We start from the raw sequence: 7,426 nt of genomic DNA, 5'->3' as shown, positions 1-7,426 counted from the left end.
TTTAGTTACCAAATTTGTAATTTATCCTTTTTACAATTTATTAATTTTAAAGTAGTAAAAATGAGCCATTCCAACATATCGGAATGAAGTTGGGATTAAAAGTTTCCGAGGCAGTGGTCCAGCCCTACTCCTCAACACCATACTTTGGACAAATGTCCATAAATAAATCACCAAGAGTTGTTCAACGGCTTTTCCAGCAAAGCCGACAGCCTAAGCTCCGCTCCCCTATCGAGCTTTCCGACCACCCACTTCAACTCATTCAATCCGACGCTCCGAATAAGCGGCGCGTACACCTACTCCAACTGCTCGCCGGCACAAAAGAAATGATCCAACCAAAACAAACCTCCCGGCCTTAACACCCTGTAAACATCAAACATCAAGAAATGGAGCTCCGTTGTCGGAACCCAGTTGCTCAGAACATGCATCGAGTGAACTATATCCAACGTGTTATCGAAAAACGGCAGTCTCTGCGATATGCTCATGTACAAAGGGACAACCCCTCTTGAAGCAATGAAACTATTGAACGGACCGTTTAATTTCACGGAGAAAGTCACCACCCCGCCGCCGATATCGAGACCTATTCGGATCGTACCCGGTTTTCCCGTCGTCAGCACTTTGTCGATGGATCAATTAAGTTCGCCGTCGGGTGTCGTCCAACGAGTTCTCTCGCGACCTTTCAGATCAAAGCAATCTTTGCAATCGTCGAAGCCCTTTTGGTTCTTCTTTCGGTTGATCAAACAAGTGTAGTTCTTTCAAGAATAAGCTGTCCACACGACTGATGAATCGGGTGGCGTTGTCCATAGGCTGAGTGGTAGCGGATGGGGTTCGGGGTATCGAAGCGGAGCAGCGGGTCGGAAACGGCGGCGTGGCAGTGGCTCGCAGTCCTTGAGGAGAAGTTTCTGGGCAAGGAGCTCATCGTCGGGACATGAACCATTAACGTTGTAAGACATGTAACTTCGGAGTTCATCTGGGAAGAGAGAGCATGCGCTTCCCACGGGAGAATAGATTATGTTGGAGCCGAAATTTGCGTTGAATCCTAAAGGGAGTGACTGTTGAGAAACGAAGGTAAGTAATCGATCGTCGGATTGTGAAGTAAGCTGGCCGGAAAATCCGACTCGGTCAGCGGTGGTAGTGGCTGCGGCGGTGGAAGTGAGGGACCGGACTGAACAAGAAGGGTAAAGAGAGGAAGATAGGAACAAAGTGAGGAGATTTGTCGATAAAAGAATTAAAAAGAATCAGAAATTGGGTGAAAGAGTGCTCGACTTTGGAGGGGCATCCATTGCTTTGGCTCGTCTTCCGATTGGTATATATATATATATAGAGAGAGAGAGAGAGAGAGAAAATAGAAAAACAATCAATATTTGGACATATACTAATTTTTATATTTATATTAAAACTTTATTTGTAAAAAAATACAATTATTTTAATAAAGTTATTATAAAAAAAAAGTATGTATCACAAACTAATTTATCTTAGTGGTTAAAAGAATTGTTGTTATTTCTAAAAATCACGGATTCAAACACTAACAACTGTAATAGGGTGATCGAATATTCACGGTTAAATGATTAAGAGTATAAAAAAATACAAACTCAACACACCAATATTATTTTAACTACAAATAAACGACATGTATGGAACCTACAAACTCAATGGGCATTTAGTTGCACAACTCCTGTTCGGTTTGTTTTAGATCTTCCTTCTTGTATTACAAACTTTGTGGTTTTGAATGCTTTGAAGGGTTAATGCAATGGGTTTCTTTCAAAAGAAAAATGCATTGGATGATGTGATTAAGTCGGCTCATTTCCTATCATTTCGTACAGATTATCCTTTACAGAAACTAGTTAAACTATACATTATTAAGATTGTGGGATTACCTAATGTGTCAGTGTTGAATATTTCTAATCATGGAAGAAATTGTACAAAACAGATTTGATTTCGGTACGACTTTTCATTTGTAGAACGATGGCCAGTCCAACTTATTAGTACAAATTCTACATAATATTTTGAGGAGTTACATTATTGGATTTAGAGGCAGTTGGGAAGAACATGATGCATTTCTTTCAGGGTTTTGCCATCGGTTCACCAACTCTCTTTGGTGTCTTCTGAGACGTGCTGCCATCACAACGATGGATGTATTGACCCCTAAAATAAAATCTATTAATATTATATAGCATTTAATATAAACATAAATTAATAAATTTAACCAAAAAATATTAAAAGAGTTATGAAATAAAATTAAAGTTTAAACACCAAAATAACAATCCATAAATAAATTAAAATGATAATTAGAGTTTGATTTTTGGGTGTAGTTAAATAATAATTATTAATTAAAATTTTAGTATTTTTAATTATTTATTAGAAAATTAATATATTAGTAATTTATCATATTGTATATTATCTATTAGTAAATTAGTAATTTTGTTAATGAAATAATTTTTTAATATAACTACTAAAAAGTTATTAAAAAAATTAACGAGTTGATTGTGAACTTATCAAGTCGAGTTGAACTTTGTTCGACTCAGCTCGTTAAGGTTTCGAGTCGAGTTCGAGTCGAGAATTTTGACCGAGTTGAATTCGAGTTGCTCAACGCAATAAACACCCCTAGCTATGACCACGAAATGAGTGGAAAGTGCAACTCAGAAGATGGTTGAGGAAGTGCGCAAACAGTTCAACTCAATCCTTCGTCTCATGGAGGGCACAGCTAAGCCAAACTTTGGTGAAACTAGTCAGTGACGAGTAGAGGAAGAATGGTCGAGATTTACGGTTCTTAAGTGGAAGTCAATGTGGTTGGCCAAACATTCCGCGTTTGACTTCTGTAACCTCAACAATGACTGTTAACGACTAAATAACTAATTTATTACAAAACAGTAGTATTATTGACAATTTCCTTACTTTTAAAATTTTAGTGCTAAAAATAGAACTTACTCATACTTTAGTAACTATTTATATGGCTTACATATAAAACTTTTTATTAAACTCGAGTAAACTTCAAATTTCAAATAAACCAACTCAAGTTCAACTTCTTATCTGCAGATGACACATCACAAATTCACAATGCATTTTATACTCTCTTTTTGTCTGAAGCATCCTAAAAAAGCATGGAAAATATGCTCTGATTAACAAACATTTCCCGAATTGTGTTACAACAAATCGAACAAACCTTAACCCCAAATGCATACAACAACAATACCATGTCTGTAATGACCTATGAGGCACAAACATCATGCATATTGATACAACAAATATAGCAAAAGTACTGCATATCTATCTATATAAGACCCTGAGATCTATTTTGATATTTAGAAGTAAACATGATCGTATGCAGCAACAGATAAAGGACAATGGCTCAGGCAATGATAATTAACCGCCTTGATTTTATTCGGTTAACGAATCTGATTCGTGAGAATCATCAGATGTAACATCCGAGTCTTCATCATTTTCTTCGTCAAAACCTTCTTGTATCCTTACAGCTCTACTTGAGGTTATCTTGGTCAATGCTGCAGTCTTGCTTGCTCTTTGTGAGCGAGGGCCTATAGTGCCAGGATTGGTAGGAGCCACAGACTTAGCATACTCAGGCGAGCTTTCTTCATCAGAACTAACTTCTTCACGTCTCACTCGTCTCCTCAAACAATTCGACCGAGTTGAGCATGGGGCTGGCGTTTGCGGAACTGCAGTGGAACCATCAAAATCCATGTTGAAATCCAGGTCTAACTTTCCTGCAAAATATTGGGAGACAATATAGTTTGGTATTAATGACCAAAAACAAACCCAATAAATAGTAAGAACCAAAAGAAAACGAGAAACAAAAAAATATCGCATGAAATAAGTTGGTATGAGATTTTATATTTATCATCCGAAACACGAGAATTAAACAGAGGTAATAAATGCTCTGAGCATTTTTTGTAATTTGTTTCCAGAAAAGCATTCTTCATGTGATGAAGCAGATTTTGTATAATATACTCTAAAATTTCCACTTGACATGAATATATTTATTACTCACCGAAAATATACTTAGCTTCGTCTTCCAACAAATCGTGATCTGGATTTATATCTAGTCCTTAAGACGTTCAGCCATCAGCTTCAACTCCTTTAAAAGATATTTCTCACCTAGAACACATTCACACACACTACTCAAAAGCCTCCTCATAATCTTTACTGGCCCTTGCTCTGATGAGCTGAAATGGAGAGAGTCAAGTATTCTGCAAAGAGCAGCAACATATATGACTTCTCTGCAGATGTCTTCTTTGCTTGGAACCTCAACACCTTCGGAAAAATATAACAATAACAAATTCGCAAGTAGCAAGTTGTTTTGTTCATAGATTAGGCATTCCTCGTAAACAGCAATTCCTGGCTTTCAATGCAGCAACGTAACACTTTTTTGTGCATCCATGGAGAAACATAAATCATTAGAATATGAGATTTTCTATGAAGTGAAATTTCTAAACAAGTCTGTGTGTGAATTAGTGGGTGGGTGTAGGTTTTATAAGACGTTGAAGTCAGATTCTGATTATTTATATCGTGAATCAAGATTTGAATTGGAAAAAACTGAAGAATTGAGTTTAAGCAATTGAAATTTTCATATTAGGATTGAGTGAAGACATTTTGTCCGAGTGTTCATCAGGTACTATATAACTGCAGAATAAATTAACAGTCGCAAAGAATTACCTCTGTTGCTATGCGTATTGAAAGCCCCTCTTCCCCATATCAACTGAAGGCTTTGCCGAGCCATCTATGATTTCTGGTGATCCCTTACAACCATTATCATCCTCTGCTTCAGTCCCCTTTGCATAAAGGGGAGTCTGCATCATCTGTAGCATGAATCTTGAAGCTTGTATGGCACGCTTACGCATGCTGTATATTATAGAAGTAGAACCACCAGAATTATCATCTATTCCAGGCCACATAGAACGCATGACAGGAATGAAAGCCTTGGACAATCACTTCTGTAGTTGAAAAATCAAATTTATTTATCATCAACAAACAAGACTATGAATCTATAGACATATTACTTCTGTGTGACAAGAGATGCATATCATCGAGGAATCAGTGCTAAATACCTTGTGATTTTCTGAGAGAGAAGCGTGATGCGAAAAGAAAACAGATAAACACTGTTTCAATCTAGTCAACAATGAAAGACAAATATGTTGTAATGGCAGTCATATTGGAAAAGAAAAGTAAAAGAGAGAGGGGTAGAGACAGAATCATATATACCCACCTCAAGAGGTCCTTTGATTCATTACTGAAATATAAGCTAATCAGCTTGGATAAGAGCAAAGGATGAAATGAGGTAGGAATACTTGGATACTTCTCACTAAGAAGAAGAATCTTGGCAAACCCCTCTCCAAGAACAGCCTGGGCTGATTCACTATCATCATTTTCTAGAGCTCTGCCCCCATTTTTTGTCGCAAATCCAGCATATAAGAGATCAACCAATTTAATATCCAAATCTCCATCTGTGTCTGTAAAGTTTACAGGACTAGAGGGCAGAGTATCTTCTTCAAACTGTGATGAAAAATCAAGTCCCAAAGCCCTATCAACTTCCTGAGGACCATGCCACATCCCAATATCAAATAAAGCCTTACAAGCAACTGTTCTAATTGGAGAGGGGCCCTTAACATAGGATATCCTCAACTGCTTTACTAGTTCTTCACTTGTCTTATTCTCTAACAACCCAAACAGACCTAGGCACCGGACAGATACCCTCTGCACATCCAAGTGAACATGTTTTGCCTGCAATTTATACTCCATATCAGTTATTAAATCCTTCCAAAAACAATTTTTAGATGATTTATTAATAGGCAATTTAAAATATCCAAAATCTGTTCAAACCATGAAAATGACATGTAAATGGGATGCATATCATGTAAAATTATGTCAAGTTTAACGCCTAAAGAGAAGCTGCCTGTCAATAACTACAAATTCTTAAGTCCCTTTGAATAGGTACTTCCTAGTAAAATCACACATGGAAATATGAACATAATCACAGGTTAATAGCCAAACTCTTATTTTGTCTTCCATATAAATTAAAATGTGCAAATAGAAAACCATGCTTTTGAAAAGTTGAGGCTGTTATATTTAGACCTTAAGGATTTGATTGATTACAAATAACAAAGTGGAATGCAAATAGACAAAAAGATGAGACCAGGCACATACCCCAGAAGCAACAACGACTGTGTTGTGGAATTTGGGTTAATTTCCACCAATAATAACAAATTCACCTTGAAAACTATTATCTAGGTGACTAGTGTGAAAACGATTGTACTAAAAATCACCCCAAGGTAGATTCCCAAGAAAGAGGAGGGGTCACAATGGTCCCTCTTAAAATCCACTTTCCTTAGACAGAACTACCAAGACAAGTAATTTTAATAGGACAATAATTAACAACAACTATACCCGACAATAATTATTAAATAGACATAAAGAGAACACCAAAATTTAATGAGGTTAGGCCAAAATTATGCCTACCTCCTCGAACACTACTAAAATAATATTTCACTAATAGAGTAAATATTACAAAGAGAGAAAGAGTAAAGATAGCCTTTAATAGTGAAGAAGGCTTATATTTGTGGTATACTAAACTAAGGAGGAGGAGGGCTCTATTTATAACAAAAGAATTTCCCCTCCTCCTTATACACAACCAATGTGAGATTTTGCCAAAAAACCAACAAATCTCCACCTTGGCAAATTCCACACACATCTCTCAAAAATCCAATCTTCAGTAGTGCTGTAAATTCATCTTTCAATTTGTAACAATATTGACCAAGTCTAAACAATGTTTAAACTTGACCGCAGTTATCACTTTTGTCAACATATCAGCAGGATTCTCAGTGGTCCGAATCTTCTGGATTATGACTCCACCTTCTTCTAGAATCTCTCGTACAAAGTGATATCGAACATCGATGTGCTTCGTCCTTGCATGGTAAACCTGGTTCTTTGCTAAATGAATAGCACTCTGACTATCACAATACACTTTGATGTGCTTCTGTTCCATTCCCAATTCACCAAGCAACCTATGAAGCCAAATTTCCTCCTTCACAACCTCTGTAACTGACATATACTCTGCCTTTGTAGTAGACAAAGCCACTGTTGACTGTAAGGTGGACTTCCAACTGACTGGTGCCTTTGCAAATGTAAACACATAACCAGTAGTTGATCGACGCTTGTCCAAATCACCTGCATAGTCTGAATCACAATACCCAACTACGCACTGACCATCTTGTTTGTCTTGCTGAAAGACCAAACCAACATCTACGGTATTCAGAATATACCGCATAATCCATTTCACAGTTTGCCAATGCTCCTTTCCAGGATCATGCATATACATGCTTACAACCCCAACTGCCTGTGAAATATCGGGTCTTGTACACACCATTGCATACATCAAGCTACCAACAGCACTTGCATACGGAACCTTTGACATGTATTC

General features: G+C 37.1%; 2 pseudogenes; both read right to left on the bottom strand.

The window, feature by feature from the left end:
* Positions 1 to 145: 145 nt before the first annotated feature.
* Positions 146 to 1,280, bottom strand: LOC120197102 (annotated as a pseudogene).
* Positions 1,281 to 3,331: 2,051 nt separating this feature from the next.
* LOC120197106 overlaps positions 3,332 to 7,426 on the bottom strand; it is a 33,626-nt pseudogene continuing 29,531 nt past the window's right edge.

This window comes from Hibiscus syriacus, unplaced genomic scaffold (genome assembly GCF_006381635.1).
Source record: "Hibiscus syriacus cultivar Baekdansim isolate YM2019G1 unplaced genomic scaffold, ASM638163v2 tig00117046_pilon, whole genome shotgun sequence".
Lineage (NCBI taxonomy): Eukaryota > Viridiplantae > Streptophyta > Magnoliopsida > Malvales > Malvaceae > Hibiscus > Hibiscus syriacus.
This window is presented reverse-complemented; position numbering and strand designations above follow the sequence as displayed.